Raw genomic sequence first — 22,657 nt, 5'->3', positions numbered from 1 at the left:
CTGTCTCACTGGGCGCTGCCTCACTGGGTGCTGCCTCACTGGGCGCTGCCTCACTGGGCACTGTCTCACTGGGCACTGTCTCACTGGGCACTGTCTCACTGGGCGCTGCCTCACTGGGTGCTGCCTCACTGGGCACTGCCTCACTGGGCACTGTCTCACTGGGCACTGCTTCACAGGGTGCTGCCTCACTGGGCACTGTCTCACTGGGCACTGCCTCACTGGACGCTGTCTTTCTGGGCACTGTCTCACTGGGTGCTGTCTCACTGGGTGCTGTCTCACTGGGCACTGTCTCACTGGGCACTGTCTCACTGGGTGCTGCCTCACTGGGCACTGTCTCACTGGGCACTGTCTCACTGGGTGCTGCCTCACTGGGCACTGTCTCACTGGGCACTGTCTCACTGGGCACTGTCTCACTGGGTGCTGTCTCACTGGGCACTGTCTCACTGGGTGCTGTCTCACTGGGCACTGTCTCACTGGGCGCTGTCTCACTGGGCACTGTCTCACTGGGCACTGTCTCACTGGGCACTATCTCACTGGGCACTGTCTCACTGGGTGCTGTCTCACTGGGCACTGTCTCACTGGGCACTGTCTCACTGGGCACTGTCTCACTGAGTGCTATTTCAACTGGGGGCAGTCTCACGCGCTAATATCCCTCTCAGCATTGGGAGAAATATACATGACATAGAATTTAAGGTAGAGACAGAGGCCATTTGGCCCAATTCATCTGTGCCGGTGTCTGTGCTCCAGACAAACCTCCTCCCTATCTTACTTCTTCACGCCCTAGTAACTGGGCAATAATCTACCTGAAGTTAGACATCAGCTTCATCAGATGTACTGTACAGGTTAAGAGCTGAAGCTGGGCCTTGTGTTACTAAAATTAAACCAAGTTTTGCTCATGAGTCACAGGACTTGTCTGTGTCTGGAGTACTGTTTACTGTTCCCGGTCTGCAATTCATATTGGCCTAGGAAGAAGTGTCACACCAATTCATTAGAACGTTACCAGAGCTGAAAGGGTTAGATTCTGAGGAGAGATTGGATTAACTACATTTGTATTTACTCAAAGTTACTCAGAATAAAAAAACAACTTAAATTTGTACAGCGCCTTTAACGTAATAAACATCGCAAACCCCTTCGCATTTAAAAAAAACTTATAGTTACTGGAGGGCAACACATAAATCTCTCATCCTGAAGAGTCAGGTGATAACAGGAGAAAGGTAACAGGAGCAGAATCAGGGAGACCCAACCCTGTAAGTGAGATTCAGAATGAATGGGCTCTTGTGGTGTCAGAAGTGCAGATAAGGAATTTCCACTAACAATTAATAAAAATCTGAAATTAAAAGTCTCAGGGTGACCACGAATCCATTGTCGATTGCCGTAAAAACCCATCTGGTTCACTAATGCCCCTTAGGGAAGGAAATCTGCCGTCCTTACCTGGTCTGGCCTACATGTGACTCCAGACCCACAGCAATGTGGTTGGCTCTTAAAACGCCCTCTGAACGAGGGCAATTAGGGATGGGCAGTAAATGCTGGCCTAGCCAGTGACGCCCACTTCCCATGAACGAATTAAAAAAAAGGAGAGTCGGTAACTAGAGGAGAGAGATTTAAGGTAATTGGCAAAAGAACAAGAGACACCAGGAGAAAGAAGGGTGGCGGAAGCAGATTCAATTGTCACTTTCAAAAAGGAATTGCTTAAGTATTTGAAAAGGAAAAATTGCAGTGCATGATGGAGAAAGAGTGGGAGCAGTGGGGCTAATTGGACAGCACAGGCATGATGGGCCGAATGGTCTCCTGTTTAATTCTAGGAAATGTTGCAAAAGAGGTAAGAGATGACTTTATACCTTAGCAGGTTTACTCATTCCTGAAACTGTGAGTAATCCCTTGTTCCACTGAATTTACTCTGTAACCTACCCTTCAGAACACAAGTATGATTGACAGGCTAGTCAAATCAAACAGCCAAAAGGTACAATCTACACATCTGGCATTAATAAAAAGACTTTCTGAAACTTAGGAGCATAATTTTCCTCTCTGTCTCTGCACCAGCGGTTTGATCTTGTACTATAGGTATAATTGGATCCTTAAACTGTATATTCATGTCTTGTGTTACAGTTTCACCTGCCTTACCCACACTGAAATATCCCATTGCCCTGTTCAACAAAGAGCGGGGTCTTGGGGTAATGTTTGCCACTGAATCCATATCATCAAAACTAGGTTACCCGGCTGTCATCACATTCCTGTTTGTGGGAGCTTGCTGTGCGCAAACTGGCTGCTGCAACTTCCTACATTACAACGGTGGCTACATCGCAGGAGTATTTTATTGGCTGGGAAGTGTTTTTCAGACCATCCTCCACATGGAGTAGATGAGATAAAAAGCGTCAATAGATTTAAGCAGACGTTAGATAATGGCTAATGAAGTAGGATAGAATGAAGCTCATGCACAACAAAAACCCTGGCACAGACCAGTTGGGCCAAATGGCCTGATTTTTGCTGTAAGTTCCATCTAATTCAATGTAGTTCTCCAGCAAAGCGATGCCCGCCCCCCCAAAGATGAATAGCTTTATTATTTAGCCTTCCACATAATGGGCCTTTTTTGGGTTGAACTATTGCAGGGTTACTGGAGTTGGCAAAAGGAAGATTTGAATTTATGTAGCACCTTTCATGACCACCAGACATCTCAAAGTGCTTTACGGCCAAAGATGTGCTTTTGAAATGTGGTCATTGTTGCAGTGTAAGAAATGTGGCAGCCAATTAGCGCACAGCAAGCTCCCACAAACAGCAATGACCAGATCGTTTGTTTTTGGTTCCGCGGGCTGACGTGATCGGCAGGTCCGGAATCAGCCGGGGAACAGACTGCCGACTGCAATCGGCCCCCTGGCCGCGATTTCACGCTGGCTGGCCGGTTAACGGCCGGCACGAAATGCCCAGCGCTGCTGGGGTGGGGGCGGGAGGAGGGTGGGCACTGGCATCAGCACGGGCACAGGGGAGCGTGGAGGCAGTCATCTGAACATATAAATGATGAAAATTCTGCCCATACATTTTAATTTTATTTAATTTAATAACGGAAACCTCACCCCGCCCTTGGATGAGGCTTCACCAAAAATGCAAAGTTTTTGAAATAGTGCCAGAGGACCTTTCTTATCCACCTAGATGGAGTTTAATGTCTCATCCAAAAGGCAGCACCTCCAACCGTGCAGCACTCCTTCAGGACTGCACTGGAGCGATAGTCTTTTGATTTTTGTGCCCAAGACAATTCCTGGGCTGGGACTTGAACCCACAACCTCCTGAAATAGAGGTGAGAAAGCCCCCCACTGAGCCACGGTTGACATGTGGCTGGTACCTATATAGAGAAGGTGGAAAAATTAAGAGGTCTTGGACAAGACCCAAAAAAATGGAACTGAATCGGCAAAGCCTGCATGAGCGCTGCTGTCCATTAGTGCTTTGGGGGTGGCATGTGGAGCAAATAGCAGTTTGAGTTTAAAATCACTCTGAACGGATGCTCTGAGTATTTGGTTGACTGGATTCTGTCTCCACCCTTCGAGCATTCCCTAGAGCACAGCAGTTTAGCAGCACAGGCTTTCAAGTTTGTCAGGTCCAGACATTCCGGCTGATCTGTATCAGTGTTCCTCCGCTGGGATGTGGAGTATTCGTAAGCATCTCCTCCATTATCTGATGGCCCTCTGTGTTACCAGAACCAGAATCACAGATACGGGCCACGGTAATTGGTGCAATGAGGTTAAACAGGGATCTGTGTTCCTGAAGGGATAGGGAGGGGGAGCAGAGATACATGTTTCTTAATCAGGGGCTGGCAATATCTAAAGCAGATCTCAAACTGTCTTCAGAAAGCAACAGGTCCCCACCACTCCCAGGTCAATTATCTACTGCAAAGCCACAGGAAGTAGCTGCAGTGTTTTAAGGCTTCAGTTACAACATGTGGGATAAGTGCTGACAGGTTACAAACACAGAAAGAATCTCGATGTTATATACATTCACAGTGATGTCCTCTGATTGATGCTGGTGATTACTGCTGAGGCTGAGGCTATCTGTGCCAAATAGAAAGTAAGAAAGAACTTGCGTTTATATAGCGCCTTTCACAGACCTCAAGCTGCCCCAAAGTATATTACGAGCGATGAAGTACTTTTGAAGTTTAGTCACTGTTTAATGTAGGAAATCTGGCACCAATTTCAGCACAAGATCACTCAAATAGCAACATGATAATGGCCAGATAACCTGACTTTTAATGACATTGGCTGGGAGAAATAAATATTAACCATGGTGCCAGGGAGAACTACCCCTGCTCTTCTTCAAAAAGTGCTGTGGAATATTTTACACCCACCTGAGAGGGCAGGCAGGACCTGGGTTTACTTTTACACCTGAAAGACACCGCCTCTGACAGTGCCGCACTCCCTCAGCGCTGCACTAGGAGTGTCGGCCTGGATTGTAGTGCTTAAGGTTCTGGAGTGAGACCTGACCCCACAACCATTCAACTCAGAGACAGCAGTGCTACCCACCCAGACCACTGCTGATAACCTAGTGACTTGATGTCCCTCTTACGTTAACGTATAAAACGAGAAATAAAGAACACTCTTCAGCGTCTATTGTCTAACTCTGGAAGGTGATGCAATTACACAAGCACTGTTTTTGCTCTGGGATCTTGCCCAATGCCACTTCTCATGTATGAGCCAAGGTGATTAATGCCAGTCAGCAATTCAGCCACAGAAGGCATCAAAACAAAACACAATTTTGTCCTCAGCTGCTAATGGTCTCTTGCCATTGGATAACGATAAAAGTTTCTTATTTCTTTTGAGCTGCTGAGGGTACTTGAGATGGTCTAAAGTCAGGCCATTCAGCACTGACAGGGAATCAGATCTAGAAGCTTCTGTTGGCTCATTCCTCCAATTCTGACCCCTTGAGTATCCCCAATTTTAATCGCTTCAACGTTGACCGCTGTGCCCTCAGTTGCCTGGGCCCCAAACTCTGGAATCCCCTCCCTAAACCTCTCTAACTCTCTCTCCTCCTTTGAGGCACTCCTTAAAACCTTACTTCTTTGGCCAAACTTTTGGCCACCTGTCCAAATATCTCCTTGTGTGGCTGTGAGGGCTTTGAGGGCATCTTACTGCATTAAAGGTACAATATAAATGCATGTTGTTGTTGAATTGGTTAATAACTTTAGAATCCAGTACCAGGGGCCATTGTTTAAAAAAATAAGGGGTCGCCCATTTAAGACAAAGATGAGGAGAAATTTTTTCCCTCAGAGGGTTGTGACTCTTTCGAACTGTCCTTCCCCAAAAGGCGGTGGAAGTAGAAATTGTGAGTAAAAAGCAAAAGGGTGAAAGGTTATCAGGGGTAGGCAGGAGTTGAGGTTACATTCAGATCAGCCATGATCTTATTGAAGGGTGAAGCAGACTCAAAGGGCCAAGTGGCCTACTCCTGCTCCTAATTTGTCTGTTTGTATGTGACAGTACCCGCCTGGTGATGAACTAGAGAGCACATTGCAGCAAAGAAAGTCTTAGAAACAAAAGCAGCTCATGCTGTCACGTGAAGATAACCCTTTACCTGTAGCGTATGTTAAGTGGTGACACAGTGTGAAAAGAAGGAAGACAGCTGAGCCAACACATTGAAGGGAGCTCTGCACCAATGTTCTGTCGGCTGGGCGATATTCTGATAAGTGCACCAGCCAATGAGTCATTCACTGCTTATCAAAGTGAGAGGAAGAATTAATTCCACCTCTGGCACCTCGATACACAAAGCGAGAATTTCCATTTAGGAAGCATGTCCCATGACTTCAGGACATCCCCAAGTGTTTCACATCCATTTAATTACTCCTTTAAACACGCACAGCAGGCTCCTACAAACAGCAATATGGTGATTAACAAGTCAGCTCTTCTAGTGATATTTGTAGAGGAATAAATATTAGCTAGATACTGGGAAGAACTTCCCTGTCCTTCCTTGACTAGTGCTGTGAAATCTTATGGGGCAGGTGAGGTCTTAACTTAACATCTCATCCGAAAAGCTGCACCTTCAACAGTGCAGCACTCACTCTGTACACTCCCTCAGGGATGTCAGCATGGATTATGCACTCAAGTCTCTGGAGTCAGACTTAAACTCAGGATCTTCTGCCTCTGAGATGAGAGTGCTACCCACTGAGCCCCAGCTGACACCTGACGGGTTAACCCAAGGGAAAGGGTCATCCAGGGTCATCAGAATTTTCAGCTCCACCTGTCGACTTTCTTTCCATTGATTCCTTTTGCTCCTGTCCTGAGGTTATTTTTTTTCTTTCACGGGATGTGGGCATCGCTGACTAGGCCAGCATTTATTGCCCATCCCTAATTGCCCTTGAGAAGGTAGTGGTGAGCCGCCTGTTTGAGCCGCTGCAGTCCGTGGAAGTTAATGCCCTTCAGCTGCTGGGTACCACAGCCAAGTGCCCGGTCTTCATGTGCGGAGCGAACGTGGTGATGGCGAATTGGCCGATCTCAGCCCCCGTGGGTTTGTGAGAGAGAGAGAGATGAAGTCAACCCTCCCACATGACCGCCTATGTTTCCCGTTTTGTTGAAAGGTGGAAGTGGGGAGGTGAGTTGAGGGCAGGCCTGGGTTTGACTCTGTTGCCTCGCCATCAGACTGCCCACCACATTCGTAATCCCAGCTCAAACTGGCCACTGGGGTGAGATCCAGGGTCACAAGGCAGGCGGCGGGCACTTGACACACAACAAATGTTTTTTTTGGGGGGGGGACGGACAGTGACTGCTGTTATATAAGCAAGCGTATGAGCCATTTTTATGCACAGCATGATCCCACAGAGAAATGTGACCAATGACCAGATCATTTTATTAGTAGCTGTGCGGTAATGAGTGAGTGTGGGCCAGCCCTCCAGGAGAGCACTCTGCTCATGTTCAAGTAGTGCCATGGGATCTCTTACATCCATCAGGACAAGCAAACCTCAGATTGAACCTTGTGCTCAAAAGACACAGTTCATCCAACAACCCCTCAGGGCATCTTCACCGGAGTGTCGGATTTGATTACAGTATCTTTCTTTCAAGCAGAGAGAGGAAGTGAGAGAGGTTGGATGAGTTAGAAAATGTCAGTTAATCGAGGGTGGTGGGGGGAAGAGAAAAGCATTAACCCATGCCCCACACCCTGCTCCTGGGAATCATTGCATTTTTAATTAACCACTTGATGTCACTGGATTAACTGCATTAGGCTTGGAGCCTCTGGGACCTTTCATTCCGGTGTTCATCCCACCTTCGGGAATGAATTAGCTTATCCTTTTTGGCAGTTCGGCCTGCCAAGCTTCTCCCAAGCAAGTCTTTTTACTTCTTCCTCAGTTGCCTAGCCTCCTGGGTTGTTTGGTTGGGATTGAACAACTGGCAGGGAAGGTTCGGGTGGAGTTAGTAAACTGCGGCTATAAAATCTATTCAGCAGCTCTTAACTCTTCAAGCTCCTTGAGAATGTACACTGTCTCCAAAGGTTTGCTGCACAACATTGGCTTGTGTTGCAGTTGTTAAAATGAAGATTTGCATTTATATAGCACCTTTAATTACCTCAGCATGCCCCAAAGTACTTCACAGCCAATGAAGTACCCCTTGAAGCGTAGGCGGAACTTAATGCCCTTCACCGTGGCGAGTTCCCGCCTTCACCATGATTATGATTAGTGGGGGGAAGCCATTGAATAGCCCTCCCTTCCCTGCTGCCAACTGGAAGCCCTTAAGTGGGCAATTAATGCGTATTCACCCAGCAGCGGGGGTGAGGCTTGCCGTGCAGGGAGCACAATAACCAAACCACGCCGGCTCCCGGAGTTGGGCGGCGGGGTGAGTTTCCCTCATTCAAAGGCACTCAGTGTCCGATGGGGGGGACCCAGAATTGGGAAATTGGGTCCTAAACCATGTGTAAACCAGTTCAATAGAGCTGCCAGCTTCTGATTGGCTGGTAGCTCTCAGTGGGTGGGACTTCTAGCCCCAGGATCCTCGATCTCAGGAAAGGCTTGCTGCCGTCTAGCTAACTGCTTGAGTGGCAATTAATTCAGCAGGCCTTCCCTAAAGAGGCAACGCGAGGCTCTCGCCAGCTCTTCAGCCAGTGAGGCGAGGCCTCCATCACATCCAGCCCGTACTCACTGTTATTATGTAGGAACCTATTGCCCCCAAGTAAGAAAGACAAGTCCCACTCCAGAGGCTGAGCGTAATCCAAACTGACACCCCCCCAGTGCAGTACTGAGGGAATGCAGCACTGTCAGAGGTACAGTCTTGTGGGTGGGGCATTAAACCAAGACCCTGTCCACCGACTCAGGTGGACGTAAGAGATCCCGTGACACGATTTTGAAGAAGGGCAAGGGAGTTGTCTCCAGTGTCTTGATCAGTTTTTAATCCCTCAATGAACTCACTGAAGCAGATTATCAGGTCATTATCACATTGCTACGTGTCGAAGCTTGCTCTGTATAAATTGGCTGCTGTGTTCCCTGTTGCTATGAAAGGTGCTAATCTAGGGAATCTTCGATGCACCCTCTCTAAGGTGAGTGCATCCTTCCTTATGTATGGAAAACAAAACTGTCCAATTAGTTGATCTCAGTCTGGGTAACAATACAATTGATACAGATGAGATATTGGCTCTAATAGGGGCTCCGATAGCTTATCCTCCCATCGCCTCACCATTCCACCCCTCCCCATTCCACCCTCCCAACACCTCTCCATCCCTCACCCCCTCCCCAGCTTGTGGGAATGCTGGCAGAGGGCTGGGTGAGGTCAACAGGGGATCCTGCACACGAGAAAGTTCTGTGTCATTTGCCATCTACACTAGAGAGAGGAATGGCAACAAGGGTTGGCTGTTCTCCCTCATGGTCGTTCACTGAGCAGGGAATCTCCTCCGTCAGGGCAGACTGGGGAGCAGATCTAACTGAGATGTTTAAAATGATGAAGGGATCAGATAAGGTACTAACAGAGGAGTTATTGATGGGGGAAATCCAGCACAAGGGGGTATAACCTTAAAATTAGAGCCAAGCCCCACTCAGAAGTGAAATCAGACATTCACTTTACTTTGACTGTCTTCATCTCATGAGATGATGGTTCGTGCCTTCAAGCTCAACTCTGTATGGAACATCCCTCTGATGTGGCTCAGGAACCCCACTCTGGCACGGGAGTCTCTGCTGCATTTGTTGTTGCAGAGGGAGACAGTGGGCTGCGCAGGCGCATGATTCACTGGCCTCTGTTTTCTCCAGGTCCTCTCCCCAGCCAGTTGAGCTTTCCATTTCTGCTCACTCCTTTCAATGCCTTTCCAAACAGTCAGCCTCCAAGAGCTGACGGCCGTCAGCGACTGTCTCCCCATTGTCCGTGTCAACATTCACCCTCTTCATATCTTGCACACAGGTGTCCTTATAGTGGGGGCATGGACATCCTGACCCAATCGCCAGATTCCTTTTCATGAAATCAGGTACAAGGTAGTGGGAATCTATCACTCTCTCCCCTGTGGGATTTGAGGATGAACCGGACCTTTCAAGATTGAGATCAATGTAATCGTAGAATCTTAGAGCACCAAAAGGAGGCCATTTGGCCCATTGTGACTGCACCTAGTCCCATTATTCTGCCCTTGCCCCACTGCCATTAGAATTGTTTCTTTTTCCAATATTTTCCCCTTTCCTTTCTAAAAACACTTATGGATTTATAGATTTTTGGTAGGTTAGGGTTTCAGGGGATATGGGGCAAAGACTGGTAAATGGAGTTGAGCTACACATCAGTCACGATCTAGCTGAATCCAGGACCTGCCTGTGAGGCTGAATGGCCTCCTCCTGTTCCTAGATGTTCCAAGTTTGGAGGGAAAGATTAATAAAAAGGCAATATTAATACGGAACTCTTGGGGTAGCAGCAGGATAAACAAGAGTGGGTTTGAGCATCTGAGCCTAACCTACTCTTCAAACTGAGCCCAAAACACACACACACACACACACACCACACATTCACAAATTCAAATCCAAAATTCTGGCTTCATGGGCCCACTCACTTATGCAACAGCCGTTTGTACACATTATCATTCGTGAGTTCAATGCATGTTAAATTGTTCCCTTTACAACGGTGTTAATGAGAACACATTGACGTAGGGAGAAATTTAACAGCCCACAATATTCAAACAGCACTCGATGATTTCAAACTCCCCCACTCTCATGTTGGAGTCTGTGTAATTACTGCCCCAGGCCATATTTCCTGTGATAACAAATGTGGAGCCATGGTTTCTGCCCATCATTACTGTGGACTGTGTAACTAAAGACACAGATTGAAGTTGACAGACTGAAGAGGGAGGTATTGATTTCAGAGTCTGTGTGTAGGCTGTATTCCACACTCGAGCGTTAAGCAAATCTGGCATAGACACCAGTGGCTTCAACTCACCAAAGTTTGGGTTGCCAACTCTCCAGGATTTGCCAAGAGTCTCCAGGAATTAAAGGTTCATCTCCAGGACATCACCACGAGCAAAATTTCTGAAGAAAAGAGTCAAGTGCTTAATTTTTTAAAAAAATTTATTTAAATTTCCTCTGAAGCGAAATGGAGAAATAAAGGCCATACGATCAGGTGGGAGGATCGTTTGATGAAACCTCCAGGAATACATCCAATCAGAATTGGCAAACGTCCTTTTTGAGCTTGGAGGTTCTAATTTTATTATTGCTATTTATGCCCTGTTTAGTTCAGTTTCTGTTCGGAGAAAGCCCCTTCAGGTTAAATCCACTGCTCAGAAAACTCATCTTCAGAGGGTCCAACCTGATGTGATTATCCATGACAGAGAGGGTGGTGGGCTGTTGGGGGGAGGGGGAGAGGCACTGAACATGCCATTAAATCTGAAAATTGCACACGCACTGAATCAATGCTGTTCAGATCCAGGGAGTGAATGAGATTGATAATCACTTGTGTTTGTTCTTGAAGAGTGTAATCTGTTTCGGGGATATGGCCTTTAGGGAATGGAGATGTACATTTCACACAGAATTGTTACAGCACAGAAAAAGGCCATTTGGCCCATTGTGTCCATGCTGACTCTCTGAAGGAGAATTGACATACTGCCACTCCCCCACTCTTTCCCCCCCACCATGCCTGCACCTTCCTCCTTTTCACAGAAGGAGGCCACTCTGCCCATCGTGTCTGTGCCAGCTGAAAAATGAGCCCTCCAGCCTAATCCCACTTTCCAGCATTTGGTCCAAAGCCCTGCAGATTATGGCCCTTCAGGTGCATATCCAGACACCTTGTAAATGAGTCGAGAGTTTCTGCCTCTACTACCCTTTCAGGCAGTGAGATCCAGAGCCCCACAATTCTCTGGATGAAAAGATTTTTCCTCATCTCCTCTCTAACCTTTCTACCAATCGCTTTAAATCTATGCCCCCTAGTCACTGACCTCTCTGCTGAGGTAAATAGATCCCTCCCATCCACTCTGTCCAGGCCTCTCACAACCTTGTATACCTCAATCAAATCTCCCCTCAGCCTCCTCTGTTCCAAGGAGAACAACCCCAGCCTATCCAATCTTTCCTCATTGCTTCAATTTTCCAGTCCTGGAAATATCCTCGTGAATCCCCTCTGTACCCTCTCTAATGCAATTACATCCTTTCTGTAATGAGGTGACCTGAACTGCAGACAGTACTCAAGTTGTGGTCTAATTAATGTTTCATATAGTTCCAGCATAACCTTCCTGCTCTTATATTCTATGTCTCAGCTAATAAAGGAAAGGATTCCATATGCCTTCCTTTTCAACCTGTCCAGCTACCAATTGAATTTGCAATCTCTGTCAACCTTGCTTGTTGTAAATTTTGACTCCGAGTGTTCCATGACATCAGCCATCTGATGGACAAGGGCAGCAGATGCATGGGAACACCACCACCTTCAAGTTCCCTTCCAAGTCACTCACCATCCTGACTTGGAAATATATCGCCATTCCTTCACTGTCACTGGGTCAAAATCCTGGAACTCCCTTTCTAACAGCACAGTGGGTGTACCTATACCACATGGACTGCAGCAGTTCAAGAAGGCAGCTCACTACCACCTTCTCAAGGGCAATTAGGGATGGGCAATAAATTCTGGCCTAGCCAGCAAAGCCCACATCCCGTGATCGAATAAAAAAAACAGTTCTGAGCCCAAGAATGAGATTTTAAGGCAGCAGTTTAATCTGAGTCCTGATGATGTCCTGAACTGAGAGATGGAGAGAGAGGGACAGATACAGAGAGAGAGAAATGGATCAAGAGATGGAGAGATGTACGGGCAGACAAAAAAAGACAGATTGATAAAAAGAGATGGGTGGATAGACAATTGTAATAAAAGTGCAGAATGGGCATGTAATTAACAACTGAATTTCACGCTATGAGGTATTACGTTATTCTGAGAAAAAAGAGGAGCTTAAATATTACTTGGAAAATTAATGGAGTAGAGGTGGAAAGGAATTTAGGAGTACAAATACAACATCACTGAAAGTTGGGGCACAGGTCTTTAAAGCCATAATAAAAACAGATCAGTCACTCGGATGTATTCCTAGAGAATTAGATTTGAAAAGTAGAGATGTTGTGCTAAATTTGTATTGAACCTTTGTTAGTGTTAAATGGATCCAAGCCAGATGGTGGAGTATGGAACAAGACATAGATCTTTTCCTTGATAGTAGGTTTATTCACAGGATGCAACATTACAGATCTCTGCCGTCTCACTACTAACCCAGTGTCCCAGCAGACTCTCTTTATATGTGCTCTCGGTCCTTAATCAAACAGTGCCTCTCACCTGTGTACCCTTAACAACATAACCAACCAACCATCAACAGTTAGACCACACTTAGAGTACTGTGTGAAGCTCTGGTTGTCATATTATAAAAAGAATATGGAGGTACTGGAGAGGGTGCAGAGATGATTTATAAGGATGATACCAGAACTGCAATATCATACCCTGCAGAAGAAGATGAACAGGTTGGGTCTCTTTTCTCTTGAAAAGAGATAGTTGAGCGGTGACCTAATAGAGGTTTTTGAAATTATGGAAGGTTTTGATAGAGTAGACACAGTGAGAATGATTCCTCTTGTGGGGAAGAACATAACTAGAGGCCATCATTATCAGTTAGTCACCAAGAAATGAAATCAGAAATTCAGGAGAAACTCCTTTGTCCAGAGGGTGGTGGGAATGTCAAACCCGCTACGACACGGAGTGGTTGAGACACAGATGCGCTTAAGGGGAAGCTGGATAAACACACGAGGGAGAAAGGTCTAGAAGGATCTGCCGATAGGGTTCAATGATGTGGGGCGGGAGGAGGTTGGTGTGGAGCATAAACATCGGCATGGAGCGGTTGTACTGAAGGGCCTGTTGTCCATAAAGACTATGTAACAACTGTGTAATTGGTGCTAGTTGAGCTGAAACGTGTTGAGAATTTGCCCCTTCAGGCTACAGTGGAAGAAGACATGAAGGAAACATAAGATAAAATGTTAGAGGAGGGCGATTCCAGTAAAAATAACTTGTGGAGGCCTGTGAGAGGAGATAGGTCACTTCTGAGTGACACTTGGAGCCATAAATAAAACATTGTGACGTTAGAATATAATGTTGTGGGCTGACTACTTGCTCATTTGAGGTTATTCAGGCAGTTTCTAATTTGGTGAAACACAAATCCTCCTTTATCTTCAATTTTATTCCAAAGTTATAATGAAACGGAGGCCGTCATTTAAAAAAAAAAGTAAAAATACTCATGCACTGCTGAAATCCAAGGTCTTGTGCCTCGTGGTCAGTAAGCTTAAAGCTTAACTTTCTTAATTCAAAATGCTCTGGAATCAGGGTGAACAGAAGGAGTGAAAATCGAGACAAGGATCCATTTCCCTCTGGCTCCCACTCCTCCCACCTGAAGTTCCTCTCCATCTGTCCTGGAAGACCCAAGTACTATTGGGGAAGCTTTCTGTAGCAAAGGGAAGGCTGATACAGTGGTCTAAAAATGGTCTTTAAAATAGGGCAGACAAAGAGGTGTTTCCACTTATGGGGTAAGAGACCAAACCTAGGGACCACAAATATGGGAGAGGCGCCAATAAATTCAATAGGGAATCCAGGAGAATAGTTAGAATGTGGAACTTGCTCCCACACGGAATGATCGAGTCTTGGATACATTTAAGGGAAAGCTAAATAAACATATGAGGGAGAAAGGAATAGAGGGATATGCTGATAGGATTCGATGAAGAGGGGTGGAGGAGGCTCGTGGGCACTACAAACACCAGCATCGACCCGTTAGGCCGATTGGCCTGTTTCTGTGTCTGAGTAGTGGTGGGAGGTGACTGCAGGCAATAAGAGGACACTATTGGAGAAGAAGAGAGAGGCAGCGATGAGGGCGGGGGTAGAGGGGTTAAGGGAGTGTGACTTGCACAGACAGTAATTTAGAGACAGCCACAGACGGACGTGTCAGTTTTAGATTAAAGAAGTCTCTTTTGGAATCTGTTATTTGTAAACTATGTGTCCCTTTTACATTTGAAGCTTTACATTAGACACTGCCCAAAACCTGCTGCTCTGTACAGAATTTGAAGGCTGAATGAGGTAGATAACCTCTGGGCCCCTTACAGGCTAACAGCAACCAGGTGAACTCAACCCTGCTGAATCACTCTGATCATATTAGCATTTTATAGACTCAAACATGTGCTTTAATCGTGTGTTTACCTGTAGTACTGAAATCCTGTTGAACACACACCTTCAGAGCTAATTATTGTTCTCAGTTTTTGCGTATGGGTGTTGTTTATTTGGAAATGCTAAGGTTAACTCCCCAGTTTTAGTTGTTCCACCATTGGCAGCCGTGGCTTCAGCTGCCAAGGCCCAAAGCTCGGGGGCTTCCCGCTTAAACCTCTCCAGCCCTCTTTCCTTGTTTAAGACGCTCTTTAAAATCTACCTCCGATAAAGCTGTTAATCACTTCTAATACCTACTCATATAGCTTGATGTCAAATTTTGTTTGATAACATCTTGGATGTATCACTTTGATAAAGGTAAATAATTGCAGTTCTGTTGAAGGGTCATGGTGGACTCGAAACGTCAACTCTTTTCTTCTCCACCGATGCTGCCAGACCTGCTGAGTTTTTCCAGGTAATTCTGTTTTTGTAAATAATTGCAAGTTGTTTTAAACTCAACAGATCTTTAATGAAACAAAAACAAAAATAGGCTGGAAAAACTCAGCAGGTCTGACAGCGTCTGTGGAGAGGAGCACAGTTAACGTTTCGAGTCCGTATGACTAACGACGTGAGGGGTTTGGAGGGAGGAGGTCATTCCATGGGTCTGCACTGTGGGTACAGACCCCACGCGCTGCCAACACAGCAGATACCACCTGCCCACAATTTTCTAGCTCAATTGGGACCACTCTCTCAGCTCCGAATTAGACGGTTGTGGGTTCAAGTCCCACTCCACATGAGCACAAAAATCAAGGCTGACACTCCAGCGCGGTACTGAGGGAGTGCCGCACTGTCAGAAGTGCTGTCTTTTGGATGAGATGTTAAACCCAGGCCCTGATTGCCCTCTCTGGTGAATGTAAAAGACCCCAAAGCAATTTGATGAAGTGCAGGGGAGTTCTGCCTCCTATCGAGGACAATATCTATCCCTCAGCTAGCATCGAAAACAGATCATCCAGTCAGTTACTTCGTTAATTGATTTTGGAAGCTTGATGTGCAGTGACTGTACTTCATTAAACACATCCTGAAACTATAATGTTGCAAGTTCCATTTCTACTCCTGTCACTGTCTACCTTTCTTGCAAGAAATTCCCATCCACCGATTTTGTGATCCTTGTCTCTCACAGCAGGATAGGCAAGGAGGAAACTTGCAAACCAACTAAATGGCAATAAAGACAGCAGTTTGGGCTGGTACAGAGTTTTAACTGTCAGGGAATGTCCCCACCTGCTTCACAGGATGGGAAGGAGTGAATATGAAGCAGAGATTAGAAGGGGAAGTTAAGTGGTTTTAACCTTGCATTCCCCCCCCCACCACCCTCGAATCTAACCTCCCCCGCAGCCCTCTGAGATATCTGCGCTCCTCCAATTCTGGCCTCCTGTGCATCCACAATTCTAATCACTCCACCGTTCAAGGTCACGCCTTCAGCTGCCTGGCACCAAGCTCTCAAATTCCCTCCCTAATCCTCTCTGCCTCTCTCTTCTTCTTTAAGCACCCTCCTTACAATTTACCTCATGAATGGAAACTTTGGTGATCTCCCAATATCTCCTCCTGTGGTAGCTCCTGTGAAACATCTTGGGATGTTCTACTACGGCATGTTCTATGTATGTTCTACTGTGCCATAGGGCAACAGCAGCAGCAATTTGCATTTATATAGCACCTTTAACCCAGGCAGCCGAAGGCAAGGCCGTCAATGGTGGGGCAATTAAAATTGGGAAGGTGCGAGTGGCCAAAATTGGAGGAGGAGTGTCGAGATCGCAGAGAGTTTTTGATGTGCAAGGGAGTCAAGGTTTATGAGGGGCAGTTGGGAAAGTGGAGTTAAGGCCACAATCATATTAACCATGACCTTATTGAATGGTGGAGTAGGCTCAATGGGCCATTCCTAATTCATAGGGTCTTCTTCATAGGGTGTGGATCATTGCTGGCCGGGCCAGCATTTGTTGCCCAACCCTAAATGCCCTTGAACTGAGTGGTTCATTTCAGAGGGCATTTAAGAGTCAACCACATTGCTGTGGGTTGGGCGTCACATGTAGGCCAGACCAGGTGAGGATGATAGATTTCCTTCCCTAAAGGGCGTTAGTGAACCAAATGGGTGTGATGGTCACCATTACTGAGACGAGCTTTCAGTTCCAGAATTAGTGATTGAATTTCAATTCCACCAGCAGCAGGGGGATTTGAACCTCTGTGCCCAGAGCAATAGCCTGGGCCTCTGGATTATGAATCCAGTGACATTACCGCTCTACTAGCATCTCCTCTCTTCTTTCTTGTGCGGCTCGGGGAGGTTATAGAGATAGGGAGTGGCGAGATCTATAAATTTGAAGTATTGCTGGACCGGAGGCTAACATAGGTCAATGAGCACAAGGGGTGATAGGTGAATGGGACTTGGAGCGAACTGAGAGATGATTAATGCAAATTGAAGAGATTACTGAAGGTGAGGGAAGCAATAACAATGGCTGGGAAATGTACAGGTAGCTGCTTCTATATTATTTACGGTATCAAGAATCTCTAATTAAATTGATTCAGTCTCATCCTGCGAGGGTTTGACACTCTGTCTCCTCTCAGTGAAGCTTGCTGGCAGCTCTCCTTATTGCAACTCAACCCTGGTTTCTGACAAGTGCTTACCTCTTAGTCACAGCCCAGAGTTCAACTACAACCAGGCTGCAGGAATATAGGAGCAGGAAGAGGTCATTTAGCCCCTCGAGCCTGACATTCAGTTAGATGGTTCTGCACCTCAAACCCCTTTATCCACCTTTGCTCCATATTCCCTGATATCTTTGTCCAACAAAAATCTGCAAATCCAGGAGAGCTTTTAAAAACGATAGGGACAAAAATTAGAAGCAATTTTGGTAGCTGTGGGGCATGTGTAGAGTAATGAGATGAAGCTGAGAGTTCTTTCAGAGAGCTGGCACAGGAGCATGATGGGCTGAATGGACTCCTCTGTACTGTAAAATTCTATGATTGCATTAATCTCAGCCTTGAAATCTCCAGTTAATCCTCCAACACTGACACTCTATTAGGGACAAGAGAGCGTTCCAGGCTTCTGCTACCATTTGTGTGATAAAGTGATTTCTGATTTCATTCCTAAGCGGCCTAGCCCTGCATTTAAACTGACCGCTCCTTGTTCTTGATTTCCACACTAGCAGAAGATAAAGCCTCCCTTTGTCTGTTCCATAATAATGTCTCCATCTCTGGCCTCCAGGAGCTGCCATTTAGCTCTGCCTATTCCCTTCAAATTAGGAGCATTAGGATCAGGATTAGGCCATTCAGCCCCTCGAGCATGTTCTGCCCCTCCACGAGATCATGCCCGATCTGCACCTCAAACCTATTTCAGCTGCCTTAGTCTACATGTGGGAAGTCTTATGGTGCAGTGGGTGGCATCCCTACCTCTGAGCTAGAAGCTCTGGGTTCAAATCCCACTTCAGAGCTTAATGGCCATGGAAGGTGTGTTCATAATGTGACCGAACAGGCTGATCTATCAGCTTCCAATGCACCCAATAGCAGGTGGTGAGTGTGGGAGAGCTTCCTGGCCAGCCATACTGCAGAAGGCAACAGCAAACCACTCCAGTACTTTGCCAAGTATAATCACAGAGCAATCCAATGGAAGTCCATGGTTTCCAAAGCCCTCTTAGGGCTTGGTACCTGAAGGAGGAGGAACCTTTAATACCCTTACCCAATAAAAATCTATCAAGGAGTTCTAATTGACCCCCAGGGGGGGAGAGAATTCCACAATCCTGGAATGAAGAGGTGTTGACCTGCGGTGATTTAACAGAGAGAACCCCCCACCCCCTCACAACCCTTAACCCTTTGATGAACTCTAAACTCTGCCCAGGAGGGAATGTTGACACTATTTTAAATCGGTGCTTACAACTGTAATAACTCATCTATCAGTTGTTTAGTAATGCTTGAGGGTATTAGTATAAATAATTAACTAGCAATTTAATATTTTTTAAGCAGCTCGCTTTGACATTCGGATGGAATTTCTTTCTTCCAATTTTGCTTTCCTCTCCTCTGCTCATCACTGTCCCACGGCCGCTGCCGGTACCTTGACCAAATGATGACAGGCTTTGCAAAATAAATAAGAGTGAGGCTGACTTGCATTTGTATAGCGCCTTTCACAGCAGCAGGACTTTCCAAAGTTTTTTTACACTCAACGAGGTACTTTTTGAAGTGTAGTCACTGTTGTAATGTAGGAAGTGTGGCAGCCAATTTGCACACAGCAAGCTCCCACAAACAGCAAATGAGATAATGACCTGATAATTTGTTTAATTGTTATCAGTTGAGGCATCAATATTGGCCAGGCCAGGACACAATGGGGAACTGCCCTCTTTTCTTCGAAGTAATGTTATGGGATCTTTTATATCCACCTGAGAGAGCTGATAGGGCCTCGGTTTCACATCTCATCCAAACGTCGGCACCTCCAGCAGTGGAGCACTCCCTCGGCGCTGCACTGGAGTGTAAGCCTAGATTACAGGCTCAAGTCTCTGGACTTGAACTCAGAACCTTCTGGCTCAGCTGTGAGTGTGTTACAACTGAGCTGCAGCCAACACTGAAAGGCCAGAGAGGACAATGGCCACGTTAGAGTTTGGGAGACAGTTCAGGAGGCCGAATGCCCAAGATTCTAACAGGCCAGCAGCTCAGTGCTGCCACCACCAGGCTGCTTGGGGGGGGCGCGGGGGCTGCAGCTGCTGGTGAAATTTGCACTTTGATAAATCAGTGAAAGCATTTTCTCTTGGTGGGAGAGTCCAGAACAAAGAGGCATAAACTTAAAAGATAGAGCAAGGCTGCTCAGGGGTAATGTTAGAAAGCATTCCACACATCTGTGGAAATCTGGAACTCTCTCTCTCTCTCTCCGGAAGCTGTTGTTTATGAAAATTGAAAATCTCAACACTGCGATTGATAGCTGTTTGTTGAGTAAGGATATTAAGGTTACAGAACCAAGGTGGGTTGATGCAGTTAAGATAGAGATAAACCACGACAAAAACAAGAACAAAAATACCTGGAAAAACTCAGCAGGTCTGACAGCATCTGCGGAGAGGGATACAGTTAACGTTTCGAGTCCGAATGGCTCTTCAATAGAACTGTTCTGCTGAAGGGTCATAAGGACTCGAAACGTTAACTGTGTTCCTCTCCGCAGATGCTGTCAGACCTGCTGAGTTTTTCCAGGTATTTTTATTTTTGTTTTTGTTTTGGATTTCCAGCATCCGCAGTTTTTTTTGCTTTTATCTGAGAGATAAGCCGTGATCTGATTGAAGGGCAGAACAGGTCGGGGGGGCCGAATGGCCCTCTCCTGGTTCTACGTTACCAATGGCCTGATAACACTGAGCATGGTTTGTAGTTTGGTTGACCAAAAGCTGATGGGTTAGTGAGTTAGGAAGTGTGCTCACTCTTTAGTCTATCACATAAAGGATGAGATCTGGTGTGAGGTCAGGAGAGGTAATGTAAGGAAAAGTAAAGCTCTCCATCGTCAGCGAAAGGGAGATAGCGACCTTATCTACACACCAGGATTTGGGCATATTGGCTATTTTCCGTCTGCAGTGAATCCCTCAGAGATTCTCTTACACCCCCCCATCCCCCACCCCCGCAGAATCGTCTGATTCCTCTGCTGATCTTTCGAAGGAAGTTTGCGTCACGTGTGAGTGGTCAGGTTACTCCTTGACTAATTATTACTTTCCTTCAGAGTGGCTCACCACAACCTGGCACAACTTAGACATGTCTAGTCAGAGGACAGGTTACCCTGGAAACACCCTTTTGTTATATCATTAATTCTGCAAGGATTTAGCGGCATTCTTTCATTCTTTGGAGAGTATCTAAAGGATAACTGGAGTTTGCCCCACTGTCCATTTTACATGTGTGCATGTGCATATGTGTGTGTGTGTGTGTGAGTGTGTTTGTGAGCCCCTGTCTCTCACCCTCTTTGTGTGTCTATCGGTGTGTGTCTATCTCTCTTTCTCTCTGTCTCTTTGTTTCTACATTGTGTGTGTCTCTCTCTCTGATGTGTCTCTCTTCATGTGTGTCCCTCTCTATCTGTGTGTTTGTGTGTGTGTCTCTACCTCTGTGTGTCTGTCTTTGTGTGTCTCTGTGTCTGTGTGTATATACCTGCCTCTGGTGTGTCTTCGTGTGCCCCTCTCTACATGTCTCTGCGTGTGTCTCTATCTGTGTAGGTTGTGTGTGTGTGTCTGCCTGTCTCTCTCTCTGCCTGAGAGAAGCAATTTATTTTTAGATAGTGCTGGGTAAGGGTGAGAGAGAAAGGAAGGAGATAGCTGGAGTGCTTTTGGAGGGGGAGGAGATCGTCAGGGAGGTCAGTGGCAATGAAACTAGATCCTCGCAAAGCTCATACCAACAGAGGAATGCTCACTGATCTGCTGCGAGATGGGAAAGCCAACCCCTCCAATAGAATCAGCTGCAGCCACCATCCAGTTTTGCTCCCCTCCCCCTCGCCCTCTTCCAACCAACCCCCCCACCCCCGGCCTGCCTTAACCAACTACACACATACACTCATCCTGTCACAAAAGCAGTATCACTGAAATTACTACTCCCGTCTGGAACAAGTTGGCGTGGCTTTGAGGACTTATTATTCACTGCTGAACAGCGAGAGGGTGGGAAGAGGGAAGATTCCGGAGGAATACTGGGATTGATTTGAATTCAGGAGCACAGCACTGACCTCTTTTGGGACTGAGGGCAACAGAGGGTTTAACTTGAGACGGGCGGCCTGTGCTGTCAGCCCTGAGATTGGAAACAGGAGGAAGGTGAGTGGAAAGTGCACTGACAGATTTACAAGTCTCTGCATCTGCCTCTCTTTGTTTCTTTGTGTTTTTCCCTGACTCTTTGTGTGTGTTTCGCTGTCTTTCTTTGTGTGGGCACCGCTGTCCCTACATGTCTGTCTCCATATTTATGTGTTTCCAACTGCCCTCGGTTTGAGTGTGTGTGTGTGTGTGTGTGTGTGTCTGTCTGTCTATCCATCTGCGTTTCTGTGTGTGTGTCTTTATCTGTGTGTGTCTCTTTGTGTATGTCTTTGTGTATGTCTGTGTTTCTGCATGTGTTGTGCTTATGTGTGTGTGTCAGTATGCCTGTGTGTGTGTGTTTGAGTGACTCTGTATGTGTGTGTGTCTGTGTGCATGAGTGTTTGGGCACCGGTGTGTGTATCTCTGTGTGAGTATCTGTGTATGTATGTGTCTGTGTCTGTGTGAGTGTTTGGGCAACTCTTTGTGTGTGTGTGTGTATGTGTGTGTGTCGGTGTATGTGTGTCTGTGTATGTGTGTGTGTGTGTATGTGTGTCTGTGTCTGTGTGTCTGTATATGTGTCTGTGTATGTGTTTGTATGTGTGTCTGTGTGCATTTGTGTGTCTTGCTCCTTTCTCTGCATTTTCTTCTTTATCTCTCTGTGCCTCCTTCTCACTCTCCCCCACTCTCCAACTGACCCTTTCTCTGGTTTATCCCACTGTCAATTCTTCTACTTTGTCTCTTCATCTCCCTGTTTGTGTATCTTTCTATCACTGCCTCTCACATCTTTCTCTCTGTCACTTTCTCTATTTCTCTCTCTCTACGCTTTTGTCCCCTTCCTCCTTTATTCTGTCTCTATTTCTCTCTACCTATTTCTCTCCCTCCGTCTCTTCATTCCTCACACTCCAGTCCTCAATTCCCCTATGTGTTTGAAGGAACTGTTTTCTATTTAGCTGTACAGACGGACAATACCGAGAGTTTATTTGAGGCTTTGATGTGAGAAATGTGATCCCTCATGAGTCACTGCAATGAGGACCCCAAACCACAGATCAAACAGCATATGGTCTCAGATCCTCCTCAGCATGAGCTGGATCAATCAAACCGAAACCAAGCCAATGAACAAAGGAAACAGATGTTCAAAATTGGTGCTGAATGCGTTCAACTTCGTCAAATTCAGACTACACTTAAAAGTTCAAGTTATTTCATTTCATTAATTTTCAACTGTTTAAAAGTGTCGTTTTAATGAAATTAAAGACGTGGGTGTAAGTATGCGAAGATGTCAGAATTTACTCCAAGTGAGACATCGAAAAGGTCCTGATAACGTGGCTAATC

At 46.2% G+C, this 22,657-nt stretch overlaps 1 protein-coding gene and 1 long non-coding RNA gene across 6 annotated transcripts in view; both read left to right on the top strand.

The window, feature by feature from the left end:
- Positions 1-22,657, top strand: part of LOC144671358 (uncharacterized) — a 399,896-nt gene that overhangs the window by 122,288 nt on the left and 254,951 nt on the right. The window lies entirely within an intron of this gene.
- phldb1b (pleckstrin homology-like domain, family B, member 1b) overlaps positions 1-22,657 on the top strand; it is a 220,419-nt gene that overhangs the window by 4,076 nt on the left and 193,686 nt on the right. Inside the window, exon 1 of one of the 5 annotated variants that reach the window (XM_078533064.1) lies at positions 21,096-21,352. The exons of the other annotated variants lie outside the window; for them this stretch is intronic. The gene's annotated coding sequence lies outside the window, so the exon portion shown is untranslated. Of the gene's footprint in view, positions 1-21,095; positions 21,353-22,657 lie in introns of those variants that run through there. 5 annotated transcript variants of the gene reach the window in all.

The sequence above is a fragment of the Cetorhinus maximus genome, chromosome 2 (genome assembly GCF_964194155.1).
Source record: "Cetorhinus maximus chromosome 2, sCetMax3.hap1.1, whole genome shotgun sequence".
NCBI classification, from domain to species: Eukaryota; Metazoa; Chordata; class Chondrichthyes; order Lamniformes; family Cetorhinidae; genus Cetorhinus; species Cetorhinus maximus.
This window is presented reverse-complemented; position numbering and strand designations above follow the sequence as displayed.